This window comes from Temnothorax longispinosus, chromosome 11 (genome assembly GCF_030848805.1).
Source record: "Temnothorax longispinosus isolate EJ_2023e chromosome 11, Tlon_JGU_v1, whole genome shotgun sequence".
Lineage (NCBI taxonomy): Eukaryota > Metazoa > Arthropoda > Insecta > Hymenoptera > Formicidae > Temnothorax > Temnothorax longispinosus.
The window spans coordinates 12,177,135-12,189,486 of NC_092368.1; the positions used below are offsets into that span (position 1 = coordinate 12,177,135).

The 12,352-nt window shown below is 31.4% G+C and overlaps 1 protein-coding gene across 2 annotated transcripts in view; it reads left to right on the forward strand.

Annotated features, from left to right (window-relative positions):
- Window positions 1-12,352, forward strand: part of Ttll5 (Tubulin tyrosine ligase-like 5) — a 228,495-nt gene that overhangs the window by 207,452 nt on the left and 8,691 nt on the right. The gene's annotated exons all lie outside the window — the stretch shown is intronic.

The following is a 12,352-nucleotide window of genomic DNA, read 5'->3' on the forward strand; positions in this document are numbered from 1 at the left end:
GTTGGCTCACGTTATGTTACGCTACGTAACCATACGAGAGTCTTGTGCGGTGGCTATAAGACGTAAGCAGTAAGCTATTCTATTGACCAATCACAGTCGATTATTCTTGAATTGTAAAAATCCCATTAGTCAGTAACTTACTGCTTACGTCTTACTGTATACTCCTGCTGCCATTGTAGATGACGCTTTATACGTCAATACGTTTCTTGTGCGTTGATCTACGTTACGTTACTATACGAAAATTTTGTGCGGATGCTCTAATCGATACGTTTCTTGTGCGTTAATCCACGTTACGTTACGCTACGCTATCATACGTGAGTCTTGTGCGGAGGCTCTTATCCAGACAAATTTGCATAGCGCATAAACATAAGCGTAAGAAATTGATTGGTTTATATGTATATGTGCAAAAGGAAATAGACCAATCCATCTCTTTATGCATATGCTTATGCACCTATGCAAGTTTGTCTGGGTTGACCTTAAAAAAGCAGCGCCAAGTTTTTTACAAGAAAAATTTATTTATTTTATTTTAATTAAATATTTTTATTTTATAATGTTACCTCTTTAATTCTTTGTGATTAAAATAATTCTTTGTAATATTATAATTTTATCAAAGAGAATTAAAACTACTACCACTTGGGTTGATAGAAAGACTCTCAGGAATACAAAGATACATACCACTTGGGCTGAGTTAGGTAACACAATTTTGTTTTATTTTTTAAAAGTAGTTGCACAACAATTATTTTTTAAAGTATATATATTCTCTTTGCAATTGGCGCAATTTAAAGATTTCACATCTTTTTTTGAAATACGTATCACTTATTTAGGTTGAACATATTTAGGTTACTTATTTAGGTAACGCAATTTTGTGAATTATTTTGTTAGGAAGAAATAAAGCTACTACCATTTAAGATTTTTAGATTTACAACATACATTGCGCGTGTACTTGGCGCCTTTTTTTACCTTTTTTTGAAAATTATTATAGACAGGTATTCAGACGCTAATACCAATTCGCAGAATACTCGTTGTTCAAGAATATTTCAATAGAATGTATCGAAACGCAAACTAAAGTTAATGTATATTATCGCAATGCACGATAGTCGGATTTCATTGTGAAAGCGACGCTTATACGAAGGTACTTGAATGTTATTTACTACAAATTATCTGAAAGTATTGATTTATCACACTTTCTTAAACGCACACAAGTTAAAAAACTATTTACATTTTGGTTATTTATAAGGAGAATTGGTTGCAACTGACGAAATGAAAATATTTACAAAAGTTAAATGAGCTCATATATATTACGTGACTCGAGACAAATTGTGCACAACTCTTCGATCCGCGAGGAAGTTTTCCTCTAAGCTTGCCCTCTCGATATGTCGGCAAGTTGAAATTCGTAACCGCTCGAGGAATAAAGATCCCTTGCGGATCCCTTGTGTGACGTTAGACGAGAGTCTAACGTCCGTACTCGTGAATGTGAGAAAACGGTTACCTTTGAATTGAAGTTCTTGTCATATGAAAGGTACTGAGAATTACAAATGGCCTTACAGACCAAGCCATAATCAGATATCTCCTCGGTTTGTAGCTAGCTTTTCGTATTTCTCCTGAAAAGGCCTTCTCGAATGTTCCCAATATGGCTGCCTTTCCTCGTGTCCGGAATCGTCGCAGAAATTTTCCAACAGGGCTAGTATCTTTGCTGCGACGACCGTCGCCTCTCGAATCCGCCGCATACACGATAAACCGATATATTGTTTGTTTTACATTGAGAAACGGATCTCGATATTTCCGCGACTCGAATCTAAAGCTCACTGCGAAAAGAATGACGCAATTCAATACGTTATTAGAACAGATTACAACAGATGTGTACTGAACGAGGTCTGGAAGACGAATGCTCGTTCGCCCAAGCTGCGCGTTCCTCCCAACATGCTTACGCACGCGCGGTAGTCCTACGCCTCTACGCCTGGGACGCAACGCGGCCGGCGCCTATTGCGCGCATTCACACCAGCCTTCTCAGAACGCGCGGCCTGACCTATCATATTTCAAAGGCCACAGATGGCCGTACCGACACAATCTCTCTCTCTTTTCCTTCAATTTCAAACAGTATCCTATTCCATGGCCTGTGTATTTGGATATTCACGACCAATATATCCCTTAAGGGGATCCTATAGTGGCAGTAATTACCGACATTTAGTTAAAAGCAAAAAACTTTTAATTGGCTTTACGGAATTGCAAAATTTTTGTACAGAATTAAAGTACGCACAAAAAAGTAGAGGGCTAGGGTCGGTTTTCAAAAACAAAAAAAAATATGGGCACTTAGAGCTGTCACTGACAACAATATTTGCTTCCAAAAATACTGCAGTTTATATATATACAAAATGAGATACTAGCCCTCTAGGGAAAACATTGAAGAACAATACCGTGCAATTACAACTACGATAGAAGTCTAGAAAAAAAGTTATCATGCTTTTCACTTTTATATGTGCAAAAGCACATGCAGATTGATAGGATAAGCAGTATTGCGTGTAGCGAGAGATGGCGCAGCGATCGAACAAGGACAGATTACTATAGTTAAAGAAGGACAGATATAGAGAAAACAGGATTAGAAATGTTGACATTGGGATCCTATAGTGGCAGTAGTTATCGACATTTTTTTATTTTAAGAAATCTTTGAATTGGCTTTACAGAATTGCAAAATTCTTTTACAGAATTAAAGTACGCACAAAAATCTAGTCCGCGACACACGATTTCATATCGGGAACAAAAAAAAATTAAAAATTTTACTAATTTGGGCACATACAGGTGTCATCTGACGACAATAACAAAAATACTGCAGTTTATATATATAAAATGACACTCAGGCGGACTAGGGACCACATGTAAAAACAATAATATTGTGTAAAAGAACTAACAATAAGATTCAACGCCTAGAAAAAAAGATTTTCTCTAATAAAGTTTTATTAAGTAAAAGCACATTCAGGTTGATAGGATAAGCAGTATTGCGTGTAGCGAGAGATGGCGTAGCAATCGAACAAGGACAGATGCCTCTCGTTAGACAAGGACAGATATAGATATATAACATAGAAAACAGGATTAGAAATGTTGACATTACCGACGTCGAGGAAGTTCGGCCTTCACTATAGGATCTCCTTAAGTATACAAAGATCCGAGTCGTACGTATATTCGACTTGTATATGATCATAGAATAGGATACACATATTCAATATATAGAGAGGTATACAGAAATTCTGTATATCTTAAATTCTGTAAACCTGTGTATGGTACATTCCATGCCAAATCGACCTAGTTTGACCCTCGACCTGTTGGATTTAGTCCGCGATTTTTTGTTATTGTTCCAACTCTAAAATACACTCAGATTTTTTTTAGATTTTTTTTTAATTTGATTTATTCATAATTTTTTTAAACCAACATACCGTTGGCTACAATTTAAAAATCTGAAAAAATTCTCAAAAATCCTATATCAGATATCAAAATTTAAAATCCTTGACCCAGAGTGGGACGGCGTTCGCTTCTATTTTTTTTCGAGCTTTTTTTGAAAAACATTGAAAAAATTAGAAGCATAAGTCGGTCCACTGTAAGCTGTTTCTTGAACATTTTTATATATAACATAGGATTTTTGAGAATTTTTTTCAGATTTTTTCGACGCGATTTTTTTTATTTTAGAAAATTGCTTCAAAAAAATTTGAAAAAATTCTTGAAAATCCTGTTATATATAAAAATGTGTAAACAACAGCCTATACAGTAAACTGAATTATGCTTGTAATTTTTTCAATCTTTTCTTCAAAAAAATTCAAAAAAAGCTCGAAAAAAATATAAACGAGCGCCGGCCCACTCAAGGCTTAAAAATTTTAATGTCTGATATAAGACATCAAAATAGGATAGGATTTTTGAAAATTTTTTCAGATTTTTAAATTGTGGCCAACGATATATGTTGGTTTAAAAAATTATAAGTAAATCATAAAAATGTTTAAGTTACATCATTACAAGATTTTTCAATATACTACAAAGATGTTTTATATAGAAGTATAAATAAGGAAGAAACGTCAGAGCCAGAGGACCGCCACTAGTCCGTTCAATCATCGATATCAAGCAACGTTGGGCGCGACTGCTGCTTGGATAGATGACCGCTCTAGAAAAAATGAATATTCAGAAAATATACAGAAATTTGTATATCTTTTGTATATTATTCAGTTTGTGTAGTATTTTAGCTTTATCCGTATATATAGAGATTCAATATTATGCCGTGTATACAGAATACACATGACTAATCCGAATATATCTATATTGAATCTCTATATATACGAATAAAGCCAAAATACTACATAGACTGAATATACAAAATATACAAATTTCTATATACCTTTGAATAAACTTTTTCTCTAGGACTGAGATACAAGAAAAAAAACATATATAGACATATTAATTATATATCTATATATATATAAAATAGAATGTCTGTATGTATGTCTGTTCTTTATACACTCTTAAACTATTCGACCGAATTTTTACCAAAAATATATAAAATAGGGGTAGAATTTTCCGGGGAGTGCTATAGAGTGTATAGTTTTTCGTTACCGATCTTTTTGGGAACCAGTATTCAAAATTTTTTTAATTTTTCGGAAAATAATTGATCGAATCTTAAAGAATTGTATCTAAAATAGGGGTAGAATTTCCCGGGAAGTGCCATAAAGTGTATAATTTTTTGTTACCGGTCTTTTTAGAAATCAGTTACAAAATTTTTCCAACTTTTTAAGAAATAATTAAGTAAATCTTAAAGAATTGTATACGACGGAATTGAACTTCAGTCGATAAAAAAGTGATATTTTTCAATTTATAGCATTTTTGTGGATTGGTGTGTATGTATGTTTGCTTAACTACTCATTCGTTAGTGGACCTTTTAAAATTGTACGTATGAAATAGGGGTAGAATTTTTCGGGGAGTGCCATCATGTGTACAGTTTTTTGTTACCGATTTTCTGGAAACCGATTTTTTTAATTTTTTTAATTTTTTAAGAAATAATTGACCGAATCTTAAAGAATTACATATGAAACAAGGGTAGAATTTTCTGGGGAATGCTTTTACATTAAACTACCAATTTATAGATTTAGTTAAAACCGGTTTAAAAATTTTATTAATTTTTCGAGAATGGGTTTAATTGCCACGATGTGTATTATTTTTCAATAATAATTTATTTCTTTTTAAACCGGTTCAAAAATTTAACTAATTTTTCGAGGATATAAAGGATTGCAATTGCCTGATAAGCCATTGCCTGATAAAGGCTTTTTTTTAAATTAAAGATATTGAAACACACAAATGAAGTTGTTTGAAGAAAAACGATTTCCGGGCGAAACCCGGGTAATTAGCTAGTATTTTTATATAAAAAATTTTATGGGAAGTGAATTATTTAAATATGTCTTCAGGCTTCGCGAGTTTGAAAGGTTCGAACATCATCTGTCTATGTCTATACGGTACTTGAAAGTACACTCGTCACTTTCGCTCGCAATAGGATGAAAAACATCGTCATCTAGAATTTCATCATGCTTGAACATCGTTTATTCATTATTGGCATCGCGCCAGAGTAGCATAATGCTTGAAATTTTACGTAATCACACGGCGAATACTAGAGATTTCTCAAACCTTGCAACTTTGTAATTAAGAATCTGGATAAATATTCTCATTAGTTTTATAATTTCTTAAACTTTTATATTCTTATATTATTCACGAATATGTATAATATATTTACTTTGTATATCATACATTAACGTTGATTTGACTTCCAAAAAATATATATATGATGTCCCATTTTAACTTTCGCATCGCCGTAATATCTCGGAAATCGATGATTTTATTGAAAAATGTTTCAGACAAAAGTTGTTCAAATTAATTAGTAGAAGAAGATGGTACAATAAAAAATTGGGGTTTTTATTAAAATCAAGTTGGGTCTTATTGGGTCCAAAGTGCGCGCCGGATCCTAAATTTAGTTAACTTATTTGATGATCCCCTCCAAACCATAAAAGCATTGGTTCCCGAGATACTACAGTGCGAAAGTTAAATTGGGATACCCTGTATATGCGTTTATTCCTAACATTAGATCACTTGAAACTTCGAGATTTAAATCTGAAATTTTAGTAAAGCCGAAAATCTTATAGATTACATAATCTGTGTAATATAGTATATAATACATATATGTATATTATTATTGAATTTGTATTCAATATCAAACATATTAAATATGCGCATGTAAAAGGCATTAAAATATAAACCAAAATTTGATATAGAGTGTAAATTTTAACATGTATAAATGAATGTATACATGAAATAAATGTAAATAAATATAAGCATCAAATTATCTTTATGGTTAAATCACGTTATTAAATTCTAGTTAGATAACCATGAATCGTTGATTTACTTTCTCTTTATAACGTTACACATATATAGAAATAGTATATTATATTAATTACATAATTAATGTCAAAACTATGCAAATCACAACAAATAAATTTCAACTTTTATATCTTTTCCGACGCTGAAAGTTTTATCCTACATCTTTGACACAAATAATCCTCTATTGCCCACTCGGCATGTAACATTTCAGAAACATTTCTGCAAAATTCCATTTGAAATATTACACCTTTCATCAATATTTCAGAAATATTTCACGACCGTTTCTGCAGCATTTCTGCAATGTTTCAATCGGCACAATTATTTCAAATGCAACTTTGCTGAGAAATTTCGGCAATATTTCGGTAATATTACTGAAATATTTCTGAAATATATCTACGAAATATTGCAGAAACACTTCAGAGATATTTCAAATACATTTTACACTGAGAAAAATTGTATTAGAAAACAAAATTTTGTTACTGACGCAAAAACTATTTGTTGATATGTGAAAAATGAAATATTTTGTTACCGAAACAAAAAAAAATATATTAAGCCATGTGCGTATAGCTGCCGCGCGTTTGTCCGAAGTCTGCTCAGCCGGTCTCCCATCCAAGTAGTATACCGGCACCTTGTTGCTTGACATCGATGATTGAACAGGGTAGTGGTGATCCTCTGACTCTGACGCTTCTTTCTTTCTTATACTTGCTTATTTTGATGAGCATAAAGCTATCGCATAACAATATTAACAATACAGATATACGAATAAATCTTTTTTGCTAGTCAATGTCAAATATTAATTTATATTAAATATTATTAAGTACATTGAAACATTCAAAAATATAACGCGTGCAATGTAAATGTAAATAATAGTTTTATCATGTATCAGAAATGTTTCTAAACCATTATATCTGCAATATTTCTTCTGCAATATTGTAGAAATTCACTGCCTGCAATTCAATTTTTCATTACTACGCAATTTTTCAGAAATTTTTCAGAAATATTGTAAATGCAATTTTGCGTTTGATATGTTACAGAAATATTATTCGTGCAATGCAAACGTAATATTACTTTTATAATGTTTCAGAAATATTTCTGAAATATTGCATCTGCTACATTTTTTTTGCAATATTACAGAAACTTATACAAATATTGTAAACAACTTTCTGAAAGATTTCAGAAATATTGTTAATGCAATATTATAGAAAACATGATGCAGGTACATTTCTGAAATATTTCAGATGCATAGTTACAAATGAAATGTTAACGAAATAGTTCTGCACCATTTCCGAATATTTCAATATTTCAGCAACATAACATGCCGAGTGGGTGTATACGTACTGTAATAATTGCGTCTAGAATGCGTGAAGGTCTCACATCATTCATCATGTAATAGTACGTATCATTTTATGAGATCTCTAAAAGTAATTACGAATACCTACAGGTGACAAACAGAATTCAGTACGCCATAATAAGAGAGGTTTCTAATCACTTATATAGGTAGGGGAAACCGGGGCTCGTTGGCACCGTTTTCACAATTTCGGCATTTAAGTTTTTATACAACTAATTATCATGATTAAACAGTACTAATATGATAGAGAGAACCTTTCTCTACATTCTCATGCCAGGAACGCGCCTGTATACTGTATAGTTTCTTTGTAAGTGAAATACGAACATGCTGCATTGAAGCCAACTTGCCCCGATAGTAGGGTAAGTTGGCTATGCGACAAAAGTCCATGTTAAATTAATGAAAACGTAATAGAAATACAAAACGGGTAACAGATACGTACTTCTTGATAAAGATTGTAACTTTTAAAGTTATTTTGTAATGATCGAATAGCAAAATGCTGTTGCAGAAAAACAATTGTAAACTATTTTAGATGTAGCTTTCTTCAACATAAAAATATTAATATAAATATATATCTAGCTTTTATCAGCATTGTAGGTAGCAAATCACATACACAGGTCTTACGCGCGCGGCAACAACAAGTCAAGCTAAGCGTGCCTTGATATGAGCCAACATACCCCATCCCTACGTTTGATTTCAGTCATTTTATTACAATAAATTACTGTTGTTCCTCAAAATAACATGTCATATAGTAACAGAACGTTTCTTTTAACTAATGATACGTCACTTTGATTTACTTCTCAAGCTGAAGAACAATAATACGATATTTTGAAACGCTCGAAAATTTACTTGCCACCTCTTGAATCAAAATTTTCTCTTTTTCTATTGTAATACTTGTTTGATTAAAATAAAACTTTGGGAAAAGTACCTATGTCATATAAGAGATATTTTGTGATATAACTTTTTCATTGTTTTTTTCGCTATAAATATACATAAACGGAACCATTGCCAACTTGCCTCTTGTGCCAACGAGCACCGGTCTCCCCTATTGCAACCACTGTACTATGATGTTAAAAGAAATTTCTATACTATATAATACAATATTAGCATTTAAAAATCAGTTCTTTTCCATACTTTTTAATCATTTTAATCTTACGTTCTTTTAATCTTTTATAATTGTGTGAATAGCCCAGTCAATAGAGCCCGAAAAAACCGCTGAAATGGAATTAATTCCGGGAAGCGATTTTTTTTCTTTGACTGTTTTGGAAGGTCATGGGTAGTCTAAAACCGGATTTTCGGAATTCTAACCCTGGAGCGTTAGCCGCCATTTTGATTAAAAAGGTGATTTTGTAAATATCTCGCTTATTTTCAACTTTAGAGTGAAAGTAGTAATAACCAAACTTGTAGAAAATTTAATACTCTACAATTTTGGTCCTTATCATTTTTTACCTAGGATCGATATTTTGGGTCTTAGACTCGAAAGTGGGGGGTAAAAATTTATTATTTTTTTAATTTTTTGAATAAACGCGCCATAAACTCTACCCCCGTGGTGATGTGGAAAAGATGTTTTTCATTATACCAAGTAAATTCAAAAAATAAAAAAAAATAATAAAATTTCACCCCCCCACTTTCGAGTCTAAAACCCAAAATATCGATCCTAGGTGAAAAATGATAAGGACCAAAATTGTAAAGTATTAAATTTTCTACAAGTTTGGTTATTACCACTTTCACTTTAAAGTTGAAAATAAGCGAGATATTTACAAAATCACCTTTCTAATCAAAATAGCGGCTAACGCTCCAGGGTTAAAATCCCGAAAATCCGGTTTTAGACTACCCATGATCCTCCAAAACAGTAAAAAAAAAAATTGCTTCCCGGAATTAATTCCATTTAAATGTCTCTATTGACTGGGCTAAAACATTTGAAGATGTCAAACTGTCAGATAACTCTGATTCATGATGTAAATATATAAAGACATAACATATATCTGATTAAAAAATATCTATCTCAAAAGGGGAAGGTATTAATGGATCTTGTATATGTAACAAATAAAAGGTGTGTTTTTCTTTTTCTCTTTTTTTTCGTGGATGTTGTAATGTGAAAATAGAACTTTTATAACTGATTTTAAAGTGTTTTACAATTATTTGATAATTTACGAATTGAAAAGAAAGGTGAGGGAGAGGAAAGAGAAGGAAGGAAAAGGAATGAGAAGGAAAGGGTGTGGGGGGGGGAGAGAGAGAGAGAGAGAGAGAGAGAGAGAGAGAGAGAGAGAGAGAGAGAGAGAGAGAGAGAGAGAGAGAGAGAGAGAGAGAGCATCCAGCACATTTCGTAAATCTATACCCAAGGACGAGTAATAATATAAGGAAAAAACTGATTTATTATCCATAATTAAATACATGAAAAGAGTTTACATGATTATTCTTTTTGACATCAAAATATGATTGTGTGTCTGTGTGAGACATAAGAAATCGGAAACTTAAAAAAAAACGGTTTGATGTGTCAGACGTTAGACGATGCATGAAATCCATAAATACTTGTATAGTCACAACTATATGTAGGTTTCTTATGATATGTATTATATGTGGCACGGATTTTGTAAACGTCACACGAGTGAAAGGAAAGATAGATACGTCTTAATCTCATAATCGTTATTCTCCGATTTCAAATAATTTTCACAAATATGTTTTGACGAGTGAGGAGAGATTGATTTGCATTCACAAATTTTAATGTAAATTTTTAAAAATATTATAAATGATAAGAATTATTAATTTAAATATACATTTCTATATCTTTTCAAATTTAATAAACAACATGTTTACACTGCAAATAGTGTCTTCGTACGTGTGTATATTAATCTTTAAAAAAGAATTATACATAGAACTATTTAAAATATGAAATCTTATATTATTTTTAAAAGTTTCAGAAATTTTTAAAAAATTTTAAATAAGTTTTTTCCAATTTTAAATATAAAAATAATCTTTTTTTGAAAAATTAAAAACATGTAATAAAATGTAATACTTGTACGATGACTTTTATGCACAAAATAATTGTTGCACTTGTGGAAAAATAGGTATGTTTTATTAGAAACTCGTTAAATAGTAAACCACATGAAAAATGTATAAAAAAGTATATTATTTATACATCGATCCGAGCGGCTCGATGCGAACAGTAAGCAAACTGCTCGCAGTACAACTTAACAGATTGGCAGCAGATTGGTTCAGATATCGCAACAACTAGGGCACGTATTATGGAATTTTTTGAAATGGATTCTGATCGGAATTATTCCGTTTACCCTAGAAAACACAATAGAAATCCGGGAAATAACTAAACAATTCCAATCGGAATCTATTTCGAAAAGTTCCATAATACGTGCCCAGATGTGGTATAATCTGTTCACTGACGCTTGTTGCTATAAATTTTGGGGAGACTTTGGAAAGCTAAAAAAACATAAATAAATACCTAAATAAAAAAATAAAAAGAGTATAATTTAAAGTTTAACTTGTTACGATTTTCACGTTACACATGTAAACATTACTTTAATTTACTCGAAATTATCATACAATCTACTATATTCGGTTAACACTATTAACAAATTCTGTTATAATAATATATAATTAATATATATTATATAATAATTAATTAATTAGACATTTCTGCTGGTATTATATCGATAAAGTTTGCAGCAGATACTCTCAAAATCTGTTCTCGGTAGATTTGGCTATCTGAAGAATTAGAAATGCTAAATCATCTTATATTAGCGAATTTTGTTGGAATTTTTGCACACAACTCGACGTAAAAAAATGTGTAATATAAAAACATAAACCGCGGTCAAACCACGAAATCCTCAATACACTAATATGCTGTTTGGAAAAATATGTATTTTATTATTTGAGATATTTGCATTGCATTTTACTTTACACACTGATTAGATCAATGTATAACGGTTTTAATATACATTATAACATATATAGTGCACACTAATGTGTTCAACGCACTATATGTTTCAAATATAGTGTTTTCATCGATTGAATTTGATGTTGTCAATTGGTTTTTTTTTTATCTTAGAAGGTGTCCTGATCGTTATCACACATATCTTTTGAAATTTTTAAAGATATTATTTCTTTTAATGAAAACGACTCAATAAACAAAATGTTAATAATACGTTTGTTTGCTGGTATATAGATTCCAGCACAATATTGTGACAGATCGACATCAATCGCATCCACTTAAGCTCATGTTCTGCAACAGATTTACTGACATAAATCTGCTGATAGATTATTTGCAGAAACCGAATAGAATTTATCATTTCGTAACCATTTAAATGAAACATATCATTTATAAGTGATTACAAAATGGCAGATTTCTGCAATTCATTTATCACCATATTCTGATTAGCAAATTCTGTTGTATCTTTGCTGGCTTTTCTGTTGCATTTCTGCTGACAAGTTTATAGTAGACACCTTGCAAAATTTGCAGAATTAAAAAGTTTCGAATATATAGAGCTATATATGTATGTACATAGAAAAGTTAATGTAGATATAGCAGAATCAAAAATGTTTATCACAAAGATGACAAACTGCGATAAACGTCATTTTTATATATCCGTATGT